The sequence below is a fragment of the Oreochromis niloticus genome, linkage group LG2, assembly GCF_001858045.2.
Source record: "Oreochromis niloticus isolate F11D_XX linkage group LG2, O_niloticus_UMD_NMBU, whole genome shotgun sequence".
NCBI classification, from domain to species: Eukaryota; Metazoa; Chordata; class Actinopteri; order Cichliformes; family Cichlidae; genus Oreochromis; species Oreochromis niloticus.
This window is the reverse complement of record NC_031966.2, coordinates 1,748,899-1,770,619: the sequence shown is the minus strand read 5'-3', so window position 1 is coordinate 1,770,619 and position 21,721 is coordinate 1,748,899. Positions and strand designations below refer to the sequence as shown.

The 21,721-nt window shown below is 42.3% G+C and overlaps 1 long non-coding RNA gene across 1 annotated transcript; it reads right to left on the bottom strand.

Moving 5' to 3' along the window:
• Positions 1–9,244: 9,244 nt before the first annotated feature.
• On the bottom strand, positions 9,245–20,008 carry LOC109203244 (uncharacterized). Its single transcript, XR_002063163.2, has 4 exons — positions 19,852–20,008; positions 14,786–14,818; positions 10,586–10,745; positions 9,245–10,369 (listed from the first exon to the last, which is right to left on the bottom strand). It is a non-coding gene; the product is annotated as an uncharacterized LOC109203244 (long non-coding RNA).
• Between the last annotated feature and the right edge of the window lie 1,713 nt (positions 20,009–21,721).

Below are 21,721 nucleotides of genomic sequence, written 5' to 3'. Positions count from 1 at the left end.
AGGAATTTAACAACAACAAAACCATATTCATTATTTTACATCGTTACATACACCCCCCTTAAATTCTGTTAAACTCTAAGCCAGTTCAAAGGAGTATCAAGGGCCAGAAACAAAAGAAACTATGAACAGCAGGTGCTTTAGGGTGAAATCAATACACTAATGTTAATCGTTGTCGATACAGAATCTTTTTATATAAAAGTTTCCTCAACTTTCTGCGCCGCCATCTCACAAATCAGTCTCTTGGGAGGCCTAACACTCCTCCCATACCTAGTGGTAGCTAGCCCATCCAAGCCTGCCTGAATACCCTGAGGCTGTGTGCAAATAGCAACATCTAGGTTAACATCAGCTATGGGAGCCACAGGAGCCACGGCAACAGGTTCAGAGCTTCGATGGAGAGCAGCATCACTGATCACGGGGGCAGGCAAGGGGGACTCACTAATGGAGTTTTCAAACACTTCAGCGTTAACTTCAGGGGGTGGGTCCTCTGCTGTGATAGAACCACTGCTGGGGTCCACATCGCAGAGAGAATGGCGTCTCACGTTGAGGGAACCTTCAACTGCCACCGGCTCATCATCAGCGAGACCCTGTATCTCCGGCGTTTTCAGTAGCCAGTCCAGTGTCCTGTCATAATGATCTATCTGTGTTGGCTGCACAGACCCTTGGTCATCTCCATTATTCGGGTTCCCTCGTCCCAATTCAACAAGGGAGGCCGGGCTCCCCTCCAGACCTAAGCTCAGGAAGTTAACAGGAAGAAGGAGGTTTCTGTGTACAACTTTTTCCTTGCCTGTATGGCTCTCTCTTATCCTGTACACATTGATCCCAGACCTAACTGACACAACATCATAAGGCATGGGATCCCACTTGTCGGCTAACTTTCTTTTTCCCCTTTCACCACGATTGGCCAACAACACTCTATCACCTACAGCCAGAGGTGAGCCTTTGACTTTACGGTTGTAGAGTCTGGCATGGCGCGCTTGCTCATGAAAAGCATGGTTCTGGGCAATCTGTGAGGCATCAAACAGGTCTTTCTGCAACCGTGAGACGAACTCATGTTGGCTGATCACATCATCATTCTGAAGCACATGTTGGAACATTATGTCAATAGGGAGGCGTGGAACTCGCCCAAACATGACATAAAAGGGGGCCAAACCAATTGTCTCATGCACTGTGCAATTGTAGCAGAACGTGAGAGTGCGTAACATCTGAGGCCACCTAGCCTTGGCTGCTGGAGGGAGAGTCCTCAGCATATTCCCAAGTGTCCTGTTGAACCGTTCAGTGACCCCATTGCCCATAGGATGGTATGGCGTAGTATGCGATTTCTGCACGCCTGCCATCTCTAAGAGGTCCTTCAACAGCCTGCTTTCAAAATTTGATCCCTGATCCGAATGAATCCTCTTAGGAAAGCCATAAACACAAAAGAAATCATCCCACAACCTGCGTGCTACATGTTTTGCAGACTGGTTTCAACAGGGGAAAGCATGTGCCAATTTGGAGAAATGGTCAGTTACGACCAGAACATCCACCTTCTTATTATCGCTGAGCTCAGCGGTCCAAAAGTCTATGCACACTAGTTCCATCGGCTCTGATGTCTGGATGTTTTCCAGTGGTGCAGGTGTTTTTCCAACCACACATCTCTCACACTGTCGAACATGGTTGGTTATGTCTTTCTCCATCCCGACCCAGAAAAACCTCTCACGGGCGAGGGAAAGCGTTCGTGCCTGGCCCTGATGGCCTGCATTATCATGAAGGCTGAGGAGGACTTGAACCTTCAGGCTATCAGGAACAACAAACTGGAAAATCTTCTTGCTCAAGCGGTGATGCTTTATCACCCTGTATAGGATGCCGTTCTGTACTTTAAGCTTCTTCCACTGCCTGAGAAGGCCACCAACGCCACCATTTTCTGAAGCTGCTTCTCGCCTAGTAGCCTTCCTCTTTCTTCGCACATAGAAAAGGACTCTGTTTATTGCCTGATCTTGTTGTTGAAGACTTGAGAGCTGGCTTTGTGGGAGAGGAATGACAGGGTCCTCCTCAGGAAGCTGTGATAACGGTGGGTTGACATTGGTCAAACCATGGTCATACTGCGCACTCAGCACAGCTGACACCTCATCAGCATCGATCGAACCCCTCTGGCTCTGATGGTCACACTCAGAAACAGAGTCTGGTGAGTCTGGCTCTGTGTCCTGAACAATGTGGCAATAGTTAGTCAGCCGAAAAGCATCCTGCACAGTACCTCTCACAACCCCATTGACCTCATCTAGTAGAGCAACATAAGGCTCTTTCAGCAAGCGGTGACCAATACATGACTCGACAAATGGTTCACGGCTCAAAGCGTCAGCTACTGTATTTTTAACCCCTGGCACATACTTCAGATCAAAATCATACGCCGCAAGCTTCGCCACCCATCTCTGCTCGCAAGCATCTAAACGTGGCTTTGTCAAGATGTAGGACAGGGGATTACTGTCGGTCCAAGCCGTGAAGTGCCTTCCTTTTAGCCAGTGGCTGAACTTGTCACACACGGCCCATTTAAGCGCCAAGAACTCTAGTCTGTGTGCTGGGTAGTTCATCTGAGACCGTGATAATGTCTTGCTGGCAAAGGCAACAGGTCGAGCCACTGTCTCGCCAGGAGAAACTTGTGAGAGTACTGCCCCGATGCCATCAAAGGAGGCATCAACTGCCAGGATGAAAGGCTCATTAAAGTTGGGATGAGCCAGGGTGACAACATTAGCCAGTTCCATCTTGAGCGTCTGGAATGATGTGCGACACGCTGATGTCCAGTCACTTGGTGTCAGAGACGGTTTGGCAGAGGGTTGCTTCTTGGGCCTCTTTCCTTTCCTCCCACGGAGATTTGCCTGTCGTCCCGAAAGTAACCTGAACAGGGGCTTGGCCTTCGCAGAACAATCAGGAATGAAATGTTGGTAATAAAGGATCATTCCTAAGAAGGACCGGATCTTCTTCTGGGAGGGAGTCACACCATCGCTCTCCATAAGCTGGTCCTCCCTAATGTTGGTAATGGTGTTAACCTTGTCTTGATCAGTTCTCACACCATCCGCACAAATGACATGTCCAAGGAATTTAACTGACCTCCTAAGAAGATGGCATTTCTTAGGGGCCAGCTTAAGGTTGTGACTCCTCAACCGAGAGAAGACCATCTCAAGACGTTGAAGGGCAGTCACTTTGTCAGGCGCAAACACCATCAAGTCGTCCAAGTAACAAAGCAAGTTGCTGAAATTCTCGTCACCAAAGATCGACATCATCATTCGCATGAAGGTCGCCGGACTGTTCGACAGGCCCTGAGGCATCCGGTTGTACTCATGGAGACCAAAGGGAGAGGAGAATGCTGTGTATTTCTTGTGAGGCTCGTAGAGAGGCACATTGTAAAATCCAGAGGTCAAATCCATTGTTGAAAAGAAAACATTTCCACTGAGAGCAGCCAGGACGTCGGCTTGGTGTGGTAGCGGGTGCGCGTCTTTAGCAGTCTTCGCATTGAGCCATCTGAAATCAGTGCAAATGCGCAGGCTGCCATCCTTCTTCCACACCAAGACCAGCGGCGATGCATACTCACTGTTTGACTTCCGGATTATGTCCCTTTCTTCCATCTCATTTAGAGCAGTTCTCAACTTCTCATACTGACTCGGCGGCACTTTGCGATAAGGCAAACGAAAAGGCCTCTCATCCACAAGGTGTATTTTGTGGACAAAATCAGTAGCTTCTCCACAGTCCATTTTATCCTTAGAAAAGATAGACTCATACTTTTCCACAAGCTGCAGAAGCTGATCTTTCCATCTGTCAGACACCTCACAACTGTCTAAGTCCAAGTCTTGTAGTCCTAGTCTATGCAAAAGTTCCTTCCTTTGTTCAACAGACCTTATGGGCACAGAACCCTGTTCAAAAGAGTGGCTGTTAGCTATGATCTTCTCAGGAGGAGACAGCTCTTCAATCGCGATACAAGGGTAGACATCAGCAATTTTACAGTTCTTCCTCAGAGTCACACGCTTGTTGCTGGGGTTAATCAGCTTGAGGGGAACCCATTTGTCACCCCACAGTGATGAGACGGAATGGCCAACCAGGATGTTTCTGGGTCTACATCTCGACTGTGTAGGCTCAACAATAACAGTGCAGCCTGCTGATAGAGGTGAAGAGGGAGGTAATTTACCCCACACAAGGTGTTTCTGAAGAGGTTCCAGCGTAACACGCTGTCTCAACTTCACTGTGCCAATCTTATCAGGCACCGCCCCCCCCCTCCAACACTCAACATTGGAAGGCATGGATAAAAACTGGCTACAGTCATCATTGGTGGCATCACCCGAAATAGATAGAAGCCTCCAATACTCATCCGTATTCTTCATCACATGAATCAACGACTTAATAGCGTTACTGCCAATGATCATGTCATCACTTTGGCCTGGAATAACCAGCATGGGGATGAGCAGCTTGAAACCATAAATAGTCACTTCCAAATCACAAACTCCTTTTGGTCGGATCTGGTGACCCCCAGTACCAACAACAACAATGTCATTAGCTGATTCGATCTTCAGATCAGGGCAGGACTGTAAAAGTCGCATGGCAGCAGCCTCACTAATAGAGCACGACATAGAGCCACTGTCGATCATGGCTCTCAGTGAAACTCCACCCACAGTTCCCACAGTTGTGTAAAACAAACTGTCAGATTTCTTAATTCTTTGCGTCATTTGGAAGACAACTGTCATACCAGGTGGCGAAGCAGAACACAGAGATTCATACATGGATTCCAGGTCATCACTGTCGCAGCTGGGAGAGTCACTCAGATGATCCACACCATCCTCTCTCAAATGTGGATCAACTAGTTTCCCGACTGTTGAGGGACAGAAGACGACGAGGATCTAGGACAAGCACGCCTGGCGTGATCAGGTGAGTGGCACAGAAAACAGAGTTTGTGATCTCGACAGTGCATAAAAGCTGTGTGAGACATATCATGACAGACGGAGCAGGGTTTATCATGTAGGCCCTCAATCCTGGAACGTCTGGAATTAGGCCGCGTGGTCAAACCAGGCTGAAAGGATCCTTGCAGAAGAACCTTCTCAAGCATGCCTATGAGCCGCTCCAAAGTAGCTGAATCTGTCGACTGTGGCTGAATGTGTTTCTCTGTTGGCTGGGCAGGCAATGCTGCTGATATCTGCTGTGCATTCATCACAACTCTCCCAGTTGCCATGCTGCTTGAAATCAACATTCCTCCAGAGTGGGACTCACATAGGATTTTCTGGACCTCGTGGGCTGTCCATTTATCAATTGTCTTTGATCTAAAAATCACGGCAAGCTCAGGAGAGGGACAGTTTTTGATGAACATTTGGGTGACCTCAGTGCTGGGGCTATCCAATGCCTGTCCTCGTTCCTGTAGACGCTCAACAGCAAGGTCAACAGCACGGTGCAGCCTAAGCCAGTAATCAAATGCACTTTCACCTTTCTCTGGGACAGTGGTGTAGAAGTCTGCCAGTGGAAGAGGTGAGCACTGAGCAGAGTCAAAGTGTCAGAACCATCCCCTGTGAAGCATGGTGGGTCCTTAAGCTTCCTGTGGGACACAAACTGCACAGGCGCAGCATCAACAGCAGATGTAGACGACACAGCATGGAAAGACGTGGCAGCAGGTGCAGGTAAAGGGGTACTAGCAGACGGGCTGAGCTGGGTTAAGATACTCTGTGCTACCCTCTGACCAACCAGCTGGATCACATCCCCCATCTGACTCACAATCTCCGTGGCAATAGTATCTGGGTTAGGAGAAGGTGGACTGTTGTTCTGAGACGTGTGACACAGGGCTAGGGGGAGGGACAACAACCCCTCCGCTCGACTGGGACCCTGGGATCCTCTGACTATCCCCTCTAATAAAACCACGCCCACTAACAGGAGTGTCATAACGCAAACGCAAAGGGGAACAAAACAACCCCCTACCCCTACCAACAACATTAGGAGTACTCGATCCCTCCTCTGTGATGTACATCACGGCAACTAGAATAAAACAAAAATGCTATATTTGTTCCTTTAAAAAAAAAAATGTGTCAGAAAGAACAACAATAAATCACAAATGTGCAGCGCTGAAACTGGCCCCACGTCGCTGAGAGGAGTCCACCGTCCAACCAGCTGATTGACGGCTCACGGCACCAATGTGACCCCACTCAGTCTCTATGTCCGGTGCTGTATGAGTAAAACTCTATGGACTCGAGATGGATAGAGCTCAGGCGTGGTTTATTCCCCTTTTGTGGGTCTCTGCAATAACATGGGACATGAATAACCATGGGTTTCCAGCAACAGGATTCCGCCCAAACACAGCAAAAGCTTCATTGCTACTAACGGATAAACAAATGATCGTATAGTGGAACTCTCAGTTTTCTTAAAATAAATAAAAAAAAACAAATATTGATTGAAAAATAAAATGGCAACAAAACTTATTACGGAAAATAAAATAAAAATATTACTGCATTGTGGTTTAGGTAAAAAAAGAGAAATTAATTCACTTAAATGCACATTCATGTGAAAATAAACTTCCAGACCAAAGCCAAAATTCCCTTTCATGTACAATATTAAATGGAACAATGCTGCCATCTACTGGGCAAAACTTAATAAGCAGTATTTCTTAAACAGAGTTAGCCTGCAGCTCAACCAAATACATGTTTCAAAATACACATACCTGCAATAACATGGGACATGAATAACCATGGGTTTCCAGCAACAGGATTCCGCCCAAACTATCAAGAAAAGTTTCAAATTATTAGACACGACAGTCTCCTCTAGCTGTTAGCCGTTAGCTCAGCGTGTCCATTTTTCCTACCGTCTAACCCATTAATTGGAAAACAAGATCATAAAACTGAAATCTACTCAGATGCTACTGTATTGGCAGTTCATGCTGTTAATGCACTGTCATGTTAACCTCAATGAGGATCTTCAAATATGTTTTAAACTCATGTTCAGTCAGGGCGGACTGAGGAAGAGATTACCACAGCAAAAGCTTCATTGCTACTAACGGATAAGCTTAGGGAAAACCAGTTTACCAGTAGCAGACTTCCGCTGCGGATTTTCAAAATAAAAGTTTCAAAATAAACCCATGGTTGCGATCCCAAGTTTAACAGGAATTTAACAACAACAAAACCATATTCATTACTTTACATCGTTACATAAGCAACTATCTGAGAAACAGCAGATACAGCATATAAATTAATTATAGGCCATTACTTTTGTATCGTTTATTGCATTTATGGAGGGAGTGATGTATGCTGGGTAATGGCACAGCTAGCGACTGGGTGACTTTATTTACCCGCTTCGGCTGTTATCAGTCCATACAAGGGGCGTTATTAGCAGACATCAGTCCCATAGATGTGGGCCATCTCCACCTGCTAGATTGTTCAAAAGGTTGTTCTCATCCATCCAGATGGAGGATCACCAACAGGAGCGTGGGAAGACTCCAGAATCCACTCTGGCTGGAATCCGGTGGATACAGCAGTGTTTACAGGTAAGACCATTTAACCGGACAGCATTTATAGAATGACTATTAAAAGTCAGCGAGTGTCAATAATGTTAATGTGGTTATGTTAGTAATACACCGAGTGCTAATATAACAGCTTTAAGATGCATTTGTAGATATTATTACGTGTTTTACCGTCTTTATGGTGCTAGCTTAAAGTTACGGTGTAAATGTTAGCTTATATTGTAGTAAAGCTGTTACTGTTTAAACGATGTTGGGACAGAAATATTAGCTTCTGTCATGACTGATGAAGTTACTAGTTAATAAAGTTTCCATTAAAGTGTTTAATTGCAGCCACAGATTGACAGTAAATATCCCGATTAGCTTCAATGCATCTGTAATAAATATGTGCAAGATTCAGTGCTTCGTTTAAACTGTATGATTCTTATACTGACCCAGGGTCAGTGTAAAATACAATCCTAGCTGTGTGAACAAAGCCTGGCTCCTTTAATCCTGCATGACAAACCTCAGGATGCAGGTTATTATTACTCTTTCCTGCTGGCACACCTGTCACACCTGAGAGTCAGCTAGAAAGTTACAGTGACGTGGACATCATGCAAAGACTGCCAGACTCTGTAATACTGTAAAGGATCATTGACTCAGGTTAACACTAAACTTTAAACGGTACCTCTGTGTCTCTGTGTGTGCTGAACATCTAGAATTAGGAGTGAGTCAGGCCCATCAGCAGAATCTGTTATATGTAAATATCAGTATTTTCTATTCAGGTGTCAGGAAAATAGGTAAGACTGCAGTGAAGCGATGTACCAGATTAATCCCTGGCCAAAGGTATCGTACTTAAATCAGACTACTGAACCAGCCACATCAGCCTTTTGTGAGGTCTGTTTAAAGTAGACTTAAATGAACTGCAGGTTCCTGAGAGGTGGACTGTGAGCACAGAAACACATGCTCATACATACAGCTGCAGCAAGCTTACATTAATTTTAAATAGATTTGTAACTCTGATGTCTGTCTCTCTGTTAGTCCTCTGACAGCCAACATTTATATGTGGGGCCCATATGGTTTGGAAATGGGCTAGAAAATGGGCCCCATATAGGATTGTCCGCGGGTTCCGTAATGGCCCCATATAAAATGCCCATATAGGTGTTATATTGGTAAAATCTGGGAACTAAATGTGCCCCAACTGGGCAAAGTACACAGAAACCCATCCGGGCCCCATCTTTCAAGTTTTTGTGGGTACCATGTGGGTACCACAAAGGCTAAAAAGTGGGTTTTAAGTGGGATTGTCCGCGGGTTCCATAATGGCCCCATTTTATAAGCCCATCTCGGTGTTATATTGGTAAAATCTGGGAACTAAATGTGCCCCAACTGGGCAAAGTACACAGAAACCCACCTGGGCCCCATCTTTCAAATTTTTTGTGGGTACCATATGGTTACCACATAGGCTAAAAAGTGGGTTTTAAGTGGGATTGTCCGCGGGTTCCATAATGGCCCCATTTTATAAGCCCATCTCGGTGTTATATTGGTAAAATCTGGGAACTAAATGTGCCCCAACTGGGCAAAGTACAAAGAAACCCACCCGGGCCCCATCTTTCAAGTTTTTGTGGGTACCATGTGGGTACCACAAAGGCTAAAAAGTGGGTTTTAAGTGGGATTGTCTGCGGGTTCCATAATGGCCCCATTTTATAAGCCCATCTCAGTGTTATATTGGTAAAATCTGGGAACTAAATGTGCCCCAACTGGGCAAAGTACACAGAAACCCACCCGGGCCCCATCTTTCAAGGTTTTTTTGTGGGTACCATGTGGTTACCACATAGGCTAAAAAGTGGGTTTTAAGTGGGATTGTCCGCGGGTTCCATAATGGCCCCATTTTGTAAAATCTGGGAGCTAAATGGGCCCCAACTAGGCAAAGTACACAGAAACCCACCCGTGCCCCACCTTTCAAGTTTTTTTGTGGGTACCATGTGAGTACCACATAGGCTAAAAAGTGGGTTTTGGGTGGGATTGTCCGCGGGTTCCATAATGGCCCCATTTTATAAGCCCATCTCGGTGTTATATTGGTAAAATCTGGGAACTAAATGGGCCCCAACTAGGCAAAGTACACAGAAACCCACCCAGGCCCCACCTTTCAAGTTTTTTTGTGGGTACCATGTGAGTACAACATAGGCTAAAAAGTGGGTTTTAAGTGGGATTGTCCGCGGGTTCCATAATGGCCCCATTTTATAAGCCCATTTTGGTGTTATATTGGTAAAATTTGGGAACTAAATGGACCCCAACTGGGCAAAGTACACTGAAACCCACCTAGGCCCCATTTTTCAAGTTCTTAGTGGGTACAACACGAGGAAAACGTGAGCTAAAATGTTGGAATGGCATTATCAGTGGGTTCTGTAGTTGCATCTTACTTCTAGTTTGAATTGGCTAATTTCTGGCACTGAGTGGGCCCCATGTAGTAAAACAGTCACAAAATCAATTTTTCAGACGGCTAATACGGGTTCTGTGACACAAAGACACCAAATATATTAAAGCTGACCGCAAACAAAAACTAGTTTGTAAATAAAACCATTTCAAAAATCACGAGGGTACACAAAACAACATTTTTCACATTTATTTTGTCCAACAACTGTGATTTTACGTAACTGTATTCCAAAGTGTGTAAACAACTAGAAATGTCAAACTACATCAAAATTCCTTAGATATTCGGAACTGTTGCAACAGTGGGAAAAAGTCAGATGGAAAACTCAAAAGCTTATCTTGAATCAGCAGGGTTTCTTTTTTTGTTTTTTTACAGAGCCGTAAGTCTTTTTTGTACCCTTGCAGCCCTCGGTCCTCCTCTGTCTTTAGCTCCAGTGAACCACTTGGACAGAGCCTTCTCTGCTTCTTGCAAGTTGACTTTTGATGTTAAATAGTTCTTCTTCAGTGCCTCTGCAAATGAAGAAGAAAAATGGGCAAGCCAAAGTAAAGTTAATCTTAGCTTACTTCATTTGGTGATGATTTGCAAAGAACAATGTTTATTTCACTTTATTGCCTCAAAAAATATATACAAATTGTATGATAACCAATCTCAGTTACACTTTCAAACACTTTATTAAAAAAGTTTAGTTTTCTAAAGTTCAAATGTCTCAAGTGAAACTAACTTACCATACACAACACTAAAAAGACGCCAATCTCTGAACTTTTTTTTCCCATGTCGGCCAAGCATGTTGTACTCCACAGCCAGCTCAGGTGATATGAGGAATTTCATCATCCTTCTTGTGGAATTGTCTACACTCGTTCCCCCTGTATCTGCTACCATGGCAACCTCAGGGGAACATACAAAAAGGACAGATTAGATACTGGCATCTGGTTAGGATGCCTCCCTGGTGAGGTGTTTTGGGCATGTCCCACCAGGAAGAGACCCAGAACACCCAGGACATGCTGGAGGGACTATGTTTTTCGGCTGGCCTGGGAATGCCTTGGGATTCCCCCGGAGGAGCTGGGCCAAGTGCCTGGAGAGAGCGAAGTCTGGGCCTCTCTACTTAGTACCGGATTGGGTCGAGGGGCAGCAGCCTAAGCTTAAGATAATGGACTGGAATGGAATATAAATGGACGCTTTACATATTACTTAATGTTTACTGTGTGGTGATAAAAAAAAATATGGTAGTAAACACAAGCTAAACTAAAAAAATTAATTGTGGTTCCTTAACCCTTTTTCCCCAATAATGTTACGCAGGATAACCGGAATTATATATTGTTTTAGCTGTAAAAGTGTCATAAAATCAGCTGTGAGTGTGTGTGCTTTTGTCCCTTTTTTCAGTATTACTACTACTTCACACATCTGGTAGGTTTTTTCCTCTACTGTATACTATATGAATGTAATCAAGGATTAATAACAGAAAAAAAAAGAAATTGAAATTTTCCCATTTTTACTGAAGGCAATCAAAATGTACATGAATAAAATATTTAAATTAGTCAATTCAAATTAATAACTCTAAAACACTGAACAAAATCAAGTATTTGACCCTGTGGTTTATTTTCGGACATCTCTTTTCTTCTAAAAGTCCAGGCGTGTTGGGCCCCTGGTTTGACGAGACAGGTTTGGAAAAACCTGTCGCTGGCGACTTTTTGGGGGCTAAAGGGTTAAAATAAATAGGAATTGGCCAAAATTTGTATAAACTATCATAGCAGAACAAAAGTAAAAAAAATCTTTATCTGTTATCAGAATCAAATATTTGATTAGAATAAAAAATTTAACTTTCTGGAAGATTTCTCATTACATCTGTCATAAAAGTAACAACATCTCAGAAAAGAAACATGATAGCAACAGAAAAATATGATAGCAGTGTGATGTGATGGTCCCTGGCCAGATTTTTACACATATTATAAGCCCTGTGACACAAAAGCCACTGAACTCGGACACGCACAGACTGTTTTCCTTCGTGGTAATGAAGAAAAATGCTGGTCTGGTATGTAAAAGGGAATTTATTCTTCCAGGACCTGAAGCTCCGTAATGCAGCCCTCCAACAGCCAAACCTATCTGTTCTCTGATTGTCTTGATGCATGCTCAATCATCCAGGTAAGTAAATCTCCAAAAGTTGATTCTGTTCATCTGGACGTAGCGCTTTCAGCATTTTCTCCCACTGAAAACGCTACGTCAAGATGAACAGAATCAACTTCTGGAGATGTTCTCTGATTGGATTGTTTAATTGGTGATTGACATGAAATTGACCAATCAGCTGAAAGGAAGAAAAATAGGGTCAAAATTTGGATGTGTAAGTATAAATCCACACACAGCCAGGAAAGCCGAGCGCAGAGTTGTTTGTAGCACCAATTCAGCCAGACTGGAGCCAGATGGATTTTCCATCCATCCACACTGTAAAGTCTATAGACCAGCAAGTGATAAATTAACAGTGTTGTTGGTATTTTCTAAAACAGTTGTATGCAATAGGAATTGCTGTTTATAGTCCTCCTGTATATCTGCATGTTGCCTCCCAATTAAAACCTGTGATAATGGAGATTCAAATTCATGTCATACCTACACCAACAGTTATCAAGTATCCGGATCGACCTTTACTGATGTGCTTAAAGGAAAACTGTTATTTCCATGTATTTTCCTGTTCTGCCTTCAATTTTGAGGACTTCCCCCCCACATTTCTAGTTGTGACAGTGGACTACAACAAAAAAATCTGCTGTGATTTACATTTGCTGAATGAGCACTTTTGTAAAATAGTCTATTTTTGTATGCACAGTTTACAAATCTGTCCTGTACAGCATGGACTGATTGCATGCTAAAAAGTTGTTGCTTAAAAGTAAAACAATAAATTTTTAATTAACAACATCAGCAGAAAGCCTTGTTATTAATTAGATGTACAATTTCTATAGAATACGAAACAACTCAGTTCATTTTTGATCATATCAATACCAGCATATTACACAACTAGTGATGGGATTTCCGGCTCTTTTTAGAGAACCGGCTCTTTCGGCTCAGCTCACTAAAAAGAGCCAGCTCTTTGGGCTCCCAACCGGCTCTTCAGGTTGTTTTGTTGCTTTAATTAATTTATTATTAACAACAATATAAAATTATGCACAAAAGAAATTACTAATGTAAAAAAAGAAACGTGGTTGTATTTATATATGTTTATATATAAATATATATGGTGGCCCCTAGAGACAAAGCATGTACAAACTCCAAAACACATTTCTAGCATCAAATGAACTTCCAAAACAGAGCTACCTAGATCACTTAAATTACACAACTGAAAGCATATGTGTATTGTTTGTGTATTTATACACAAGCACTCATATATATTCAAATAATTCCAAAAACTGTTCATTTACCTGTTACTACCACACACCAAATCCAGTCGTTGGTACTTCCTGGCTTGTGTAGCCACAAGGTAACAAAAGCTCAACACTGTGCCTAGCATCCTGGAGCACTTCCGTTGTGTTTTGTACGTGCTATGGAGTTTTTACGTGTTTTGGAATTTTTACATGTTTTGGGGTTTGTACGTGCTTTGTCTCTAGCGGGCACCATAAATATACTTTTATTTATTCTCTCCGCATAAAATGTAATAAATAAATCATATAATACAAAAAACAACTATTTACATTTCAACTTTTAACTATTTAAATTTTCACCTTTTTCCTTTTAAGCAAATTTAAAGTGAAACAACACAAAACACTGCAAACCACAACACAAATATAAATTAAAATATGAAAACAAAAAGAAGATGCACATTCTCTGTCATATGGGCCTGCATGAATAAACTTTCTGTATCCTTTATCATCCGCAATTGAAAATAGTTGTGGATGATTACTATACCTTTCTAATGTGACGTTGTTGTCCCTGGCTCTCTTTCTCTCTCTCTCCCTCCCGCTCTGTTCCTGTGCTACTGCGAGTGTAACTACCGCCCCTTGCCCCTCTTCCCAGCGCAAAGCACAAGGCTCGCGTGCGGAGTGAAGTGGAAAAAAAGGGCGAGAGAGAGGGTGAGAGAAAGAAAAAAAACACACGCTCGCGTCGTTCACTTCAAAGAGTCGGCTCTAAGAGCGGTTTCGTTTCGACCAACACATCACCAACAACCATGATGAAAAACGCTCATCTGCTTCCATCACCATCAGCTGATTAACATTGAGCTGCTGCAGTCAACGCCATCAAACTAACTTAGTGTTTAATGTTATGTTATTTAATGCTTTTATTTTTAAATCTTTACCAGAGCTTAAAGACTGTAGATGTTCACACCTGGTGTTAGAAAACCGAGCTCACAGCAGTATTTTTTTTTATAACAGGAAATTTAAATTTTTATTGGTTACTGTGGTTATTACCACTTTTATCAGTAATGTACTTCCTATAAAATATAGATTTGATAAGTTACCGGTTTAATGAAATCAGCTAGTGAACACATCGATCACTTTATTGAACTACACGCCTTGCACTCTTGTGAGCTCTGGTTACTAACAGCAGGTGTGAATGATTGGGGTCCAAAACGCAGATAAAGATTAGAATAACAAGGCGATGTAAAATCAGTTTAATGCAGTTTGCAGTAGCAGCTCAGATGGAAATCAGCCAATTGTGAGGAGAGCAGAGGACCAAAACTGTCAGAGTTGTGGGACAAGTGAAAAGAACACTGTTGGCATTATTATTAGCATAAAAGATGGAAATTTAAATAAATGTTAAATTTTAAAATTGATCATTGCCTCCTGTGCCTAAATAAATATATATATATGTATATGTATATACTGAATACCAGTAAAAAAAAAAAAAAAAATGAAGTAATGCACTCCTTTCAAGGATGCCCCAAAGACCATCACTTTTCAAAAACAATAATAATAATAAGTAATACAAATAATATGAAAGTTACTTACATGTCAAAGATGGTGCTTGTGATCTTGAAGAATCTAAACGTGGTAAGTAAATGAAAGAAAGTGCATGAGAAAAAAAAATACAAACATTTTCGTTTTTTCCCAGGATAATATAATAATAATCCCAATATAAAAGATTCTCTTACTAATGCACAAAATGAACAGTGTAATTAAAAGTTTGAAAGGCACTGCATGTGTTTATATGGTAAACTGACTAATTCAAGCAGCAAACACTAGCAGTGCAAAAATGTATCTAACTAGCTGACAGACTTTAAAGTCACAGGAAGATATATCAAAATGGTGACTTATGCCAGAACAAATGACTTGACAGACATAAATCCTAAATTCCTTTAAGTAAAAAATTGGTGACATAGTAATAAGTGGTCCCTAGTGGTTTTCAAATTATTACATGGCTTGTTAATTTTTTATTAAATTATTAAGAAGCCAGATGACTTCAAAACATTTAGAAATTACTATAAAGCACTATCCAAACTTCAAAACAAGTAGCAAGAGCTCCAAATTAAAAGTACTCGCAAACTATAAAAATTTGATTATACTTAAAAATATGCAAAAACTAATTTAGTGGAATTTTTACCTGCTCAAGAATATATTAAACATGCACTATTTAATTGAAAAGAACAAAATTTCTGTACTTTTAGAAAGGACTATTAAATATTTGGGGATACTAGCCATAAAGAGGGTCTCGTACATTTACGGGCATCTAATTTCCTGGATTTAATGGTTTAAAAGTTTAATAGGTCTTTGAACTTGATAATAAAATTGAGTCCATTATTAGCAAAAAGAATAAAAAAAGAGCAAAAAAAATGCTTAATATATAATAATTGTTTTAAACTTAAGCTTTGTAATTGTAGCAGATTTCATTATGTCTGTAATTTTTTATTTAGCCTCACAGTAGTAAAAGCCATAAATGGGAGTTAGATTTATTACTAGTATTTTACACAGCATTCAGCTATAGCAACATGTTCTGCATTTTCCTACTTCACCATCTGATCTGAACAGCTGCACTCTCTTAATAAATTAATAGCCAAACATTTATCAGTAACCAATAACTAGATGGAACAGCACAGTATCTAAGAGAGTGATCAGACAGTGTTTGAGCTAAAGAGGCTGTGTGTTTCTTTTGGGGGCTTTTTGCACACTGATCCACCACCGTTTTCCTATAGTACAATGCATATCTGGTAACATTACCGTAAACGTGACCAGTAGGTTCACGTTCAGATCAGAAAACTGTTTCAGCTGCAGGCATCTACTCCTGTAATTTAAACAATCACCTCATACACCTCATGTTTTACACCCCTATAAGATGAGCTTGCTACACTGCACATGAATATTACGTAACATGGTATGACTAGCTCATGTTCAAACATTTAAGATACTGTTCAGTCATTTTGTTTACTGGGTAGTGCATAATGGCCGAGTTAGCTGAGCGGGAATCCACTAAAGCCAAAAAAAATTATATATATTTTTTTAACCCTAGAACACTATCGCTGGGTGATTTACACCCGAGCAAATACATTTACATGATTTCTCTCTCCTGCAGCTGTTTGCGTGTCGAGGAGCCTGTGCCTTCACCAGGGAAGTCTCAAATGTCCCAGGAATGGGTGGACCAAAGACCAGCTTTCCAGAGTCATTATTTTGTTTTAGGAGTTTTTTTTTTCCATTTTGTTAGACATGGCACAGTTGAAAGTAAAAGAAGACCACTCTAATTTGTCATGTGTTGTCATATTTTGATATATTTGATTACTTTTTATTGGTTATATTATATTGGGTAAAAATCACCCGGCATTAGTGATTGTGTTACTATTTATAGCGATAGTGTTCTAGGGTTAATTAATTACAAAAACCTTATAGGAAAACCTAAGAAACAGTTATAGAAGCACAGAAAAAAACTGCCGTGTACGTTATAGTATGTAAATTCAAAAACTGTATAGAGAGAATGGCGCAATGAAAACAGAATAAGATAAGATGAACTTTATTGAGTAGAATATAGGCAGTAAGAGTTGTGTAATTAACTTTAAATTATGTTTGCCAAAGACAAGCATCTGAGCCGGTCGGGCTCAGATGCTAGGCTACGCAAACAACCACACCGGCAGCACTTCCGAACCTTTTCCTGTCGAACGCCAGATCCATCACCCACAAATTAGACGAATTGGAGCTACAGATAGCCACCACGAGCTTTGCACGTAACTGCAGCATTATTCTTATTATGGAGTTGTGGCTTCACCCGCTGATTCCCGACGCTGCAGTCGAGTTAGCAGGCCACACGCTACACCGGCATGACAGAAACAGCAACTCAGGTAAAAGCAGAGGAGGGGGGCTATGTGTTTATGTGCATAACGAGTGGTGTTGTAACAGCAGGATCATTCACACACACTGTTCTCCTGATTTGGAGGTTCTGGCAGTCTCGTGCCAGAGGGAGTTTACAGTAGTTATTGTGATAGCTGTTTATATACCGCCGGATGCTAACGTTGGCACGGCTCTCAGCCTCTTGCTCAACACCATAAACAAACAACAGCTTGCCCACCCCGATGGGGTTTTTATTGTCGCCGGTGACTTTAACAAAGCGTGCCTAAAGACTGTGCTTCCTAAATTTGTCCAGTTTGTGGACTTTGCTACGAGAGGAGAACACACCTTGGATCATGTCTACTCAAACATCAGGCATGCTTTCAGAGCGACAGCCCTCCCCCACCTGGCTGGATCTGACCACCTCTGCATGTCCCTCACCCCCACCTACACCCCCCTGCTGAGAAAAACAAAGCCCCAGACAAAGACAATAAAAACCTGGCCTGAAGGAGCCCTCTCTCAACTGCAGGACTGCTTCTCAACTACTGTATGGGATTTATTCTCCAGCCACAACCTCCAGGAGTACACGGACACTGTACTCTCGTACATCAGGAACTGTGTTGATAATGTCACCGTCAACACAAGGGTCAGGGTGTTTCCAAATCAAAAACCCTGGATGAATAGCGAAGTGCAATCCCTCCTAAAAAGCTGCAACACTGCCTTCAAGTCAGGGGACAGGGCTGCGTATAGGGCGGCCAGGGCAGACCTGAGTAGAGGCATCAGGAAAGCTAAGGCTGCCTATAGGAGGAGGATTGAAGATCACTTTGCTGACAACGACCCCAGAAAAATGTGGCAGAGGATCAATCACATTACCAACTACAGAAGCAATAACCAGGCGACATCTAGGATTGATGCCTCGCTGGCTGAGGATCTAAATCGTTTCTTCACCCGCTTTGAGATGACCAGACCCTCAGCTGTCACACCACTTCCACCCGCCCCCAGCACCGGCACACTAACACTTAGGGAGCATCAAGTGAGGTGTGTTCTAAGGTCAGTGAATCCCAGGAAGGCGGCAGGTCCTGATGGAATACATGGAAAGGTTCTCAGAGCATGTGCTGACGAACTGACCGGAGTCTTCACTAAAATCTTCAACCTTTCCTTGTCATTAAACACCGTCCCGCCCTGCCTCAAAACCTCCACCATCATCCCCATCGCCAAGAAGACAGCTGTGGTCAGCCCAAATGATTACAGGCCTGTTGCACTTACGCCTGTAGTGATGAAGTGCTTTGAGAGACTGGTCTGTCAGCACATCAGGGCCGGTCTGCCTCCCACTCTGGACCCCCACCAATTTGCCTACAGGACAAATCGATCCACCGAGGACGCTATCACCATAGCGCTCCACACTGCGCTGAGTCACCTGGAGCACCGAGGAAGCCATGTGAGAATGCTCTTCCTGGACTTCAGCTCAGCATTTAATCATATCATCCCAGAGATCCTGGTCCAGAAACTGTCTCACCTGGGACTCTCCACCCCCATCTGCCTCTGGATCAAGGACTTCCTGACAAATAGACCACAGTCTGTCAGACTCGGCCCCCACCTGTCCAGCACCATCACACCCAGCACCGGGTCTCCACAAGGATGTGTTCTGAGTCCCCTCCTGTTTACGCTCTACACATCCGACTGCTCCCCTACCCATCTCTCAAACACCATCATAAAGTTCGCGGATGACACCACTGTGGTTGGACTCATCTCAAGGGGGGATGAGTCGGACTACAGAGAGGAGGTCAACAGACTGACTGAGTGGTGTTCAGTTAATAACCTCCAACTGAACACCACGAAAACTAAAGAACTTATCTTGGACTTCAGGAAGGGCAGAGCAGACCCGGCCCCACTTTACATTCACGGGAACCGTGTGGAGAGGGTACACTCCATGAGGTTTCTGGGCGTGCAGATCTCTCATGATCTCTCCTGGACCATGGCAGCGGTGGTAAAAAAGGCCCAGCAGCGTCTCCACTTTCTGAGAGTGCTCAGGAGGAACAACCTGGAGGAGAGGCTGCTGGTGACATTCTACAGAGCCACCATAGAGAGCATCCTAACGTACGGCATAACAACATGGTATGCAGGGTGCTCAGCTGCAGACAGGAAAGTACTGCAGAGGGTCATCAACACTGCCCAGAAGATCACTGGCTGCTCTCTGCCCAGCCTGGAGGTCATTGCAAACTCTCGGTATTTCAGCAGAGCTGGCAATATCATCAAGGACCATTCTCACCCCAGCAATCAACTGTTTGAACTATTACCGTCAGGCCGACGGTACAGGTCACATAAAACCAGGACAAACAGATTCAGGGATAGCTTCTTTCCCAGAGCTATCACTGTAGTAAATAAGCACAAAAACAATTGAACCTGCTTAGCCATACCATACTGTCACTGTCATTATATTATGCTGCTATTCATACTGTCATTATATTAATGCTGCTATCCTGTATATATATCGTACTTACTATTGTTTGTTTTATTGTACCTTTTATATTTTACATTTATATTTATTATTGTATTTTGCACCAAGGGAGTGGCACTCCAATTTCGTTGTACCCTGTACAATGACAATAAAGGCTATTCTATTCTATTCTACAATGCAGTAAATTAACCCAGTTCTACCTGCTAGCTAAAGACGTTATGCTTCTCCCCCTTATACCGTTTAGGACAACTATAGAAAGTTACTAAAATAACTATTAATCAAAACTTATCAAACTTTAAGTATTTACCTTTGTCATAGTTTTCGATTCTTTGGTATCCTTTTGTCCTCCACGTTCTCAAACACCAGGGAGAGAAAAGGCCGCAACTGAAGAAAGACCGCGAAGACTAGATGTTAGGCGGTGCAATCTGCTCCTCCCTCTTTTTAAACGAGCCAATAGGAGCTACTCACATTAAAAACAACTTTATTTAACCCTAGAACACTATCGCTATCAATAGTAGCACAATCACTAATGCCGGGTGATTTTTACACGATATAATATAACCAATAAAAAGTAATCAAATATATCAAAATATGACAACACATGACAAATTAGAGTGGTCTTCTTTTACTTTCAACTGTGCCATGTCTAACAAAATGAAAAAAAAAAAAAAACTCCTAAAACAAAATAATGACTCTGGAAAGCTGGTCTTTGGTCCACCCATTCCTGGGACATTTGAGACTTCCCTGGTGAAGGCACAGGCTCCTCGACACGCAAACAGCTGCAGGAGAGAGAAATCATGTAAATGTATTTGCTTGGGTGTAAATCACCCAGCGATAGTGTTCTAGGGTTAAAAAGTCATTTTACACCTGATACAAAAATTTTAAAAGTCAAACAATGCACAAGTTTAAAAGAACAATTTTATTTTTAAAAGTTTTTTAAGCATAAGGATGGTTAATATGTTTAAAAAATTAATATATAATATTTATCAAATAATTGTCACCCAAATCAACATCATAATAAAAATATAATTAATAAAATATATAATAATGATAAGAATAATAATAACAGTTTACCTAAAAGCTCTTCTAACATTAGACTGCTTTTGAAAAGTTTCAATACAGGGAGTGCAGGCAAGTTGTATTTTTGAGGAATAATTTTATTATTGAACAACAACCATGTTCTCAAGGAACCCAAAAAACTCATTAATATCAAAGCTGAATGTTTTTGGACGTAGTTTTTAGTTTGTTTTTAGTTTTAGCTATTTTAGGGGGATATCTGTGTGTGCAGGTGACTATTACTGTGCATAATTATTAGGCAACTTAACAAAAAACAAATATATACCCATTTCAATTATTTGTTTTTACCAGTGAAACCAATATAACATCTCCACATTCACAAATATACATTTCTGACATTCAAAAACAAAACAAAAACAAATCAGCGACCAATATAGCCACCTTTCTTTGCAAGGACACTCAAAAGCCTGCCATCCATGGATTCTGTCAGTGTTTTGATCTGTTCACCATCAACATTGCGTGCAGCAGCAACCACAGCCTCCCAGACACTGTTCAGAGAGGTGTACTGTTTTCCCTCCTTGTAAATCTCACATTTGATGATGGACCACAGGTTCTCAATGGGGTTCAGATCAGGTGAACAAGGAGGCCATGTCATTAGTTTTTCTTCTTTTATACCCTTTCTTGCCAGCCACGCTGTGGAGTACTTGGACGCGTGTGATGGAGCATTGTCCTACATGAAAATCATGTTTTTCTTGAAGGATGCAGACTTCTTCCTGTACCACTGCTTGAAGAAGGTGTCTTCCAGAAACTGGCAGTAGGACTGGGAGTTGAGCTTGACTCCATCCTCAACCCGAAAAGGCCCCACAAGCTCATCTTTGATGATACCAGCCCAAACCAGTACTCCACCTCCATCTTGCTGGCGTCTGAGTCGGACTGGAGCTCTCTGCCCTTTACCAATCCAGCCACGGGCCCATCCATCTGGCCCATCAAGACTCACTCTCATTTCATCAGTCCATAAAACCTTAGAAAAATCAGTATTGAGATATTTCTTGGCCCAGTCTTGACGTTTCAGCTTGTGTGTCTTGTTCAGTGGTGGTCGTCTTTCAGCCTTTCTTACCTTGGCCATGTCTCTAAGTATTGCACACCTTGTGCTTTTGGGC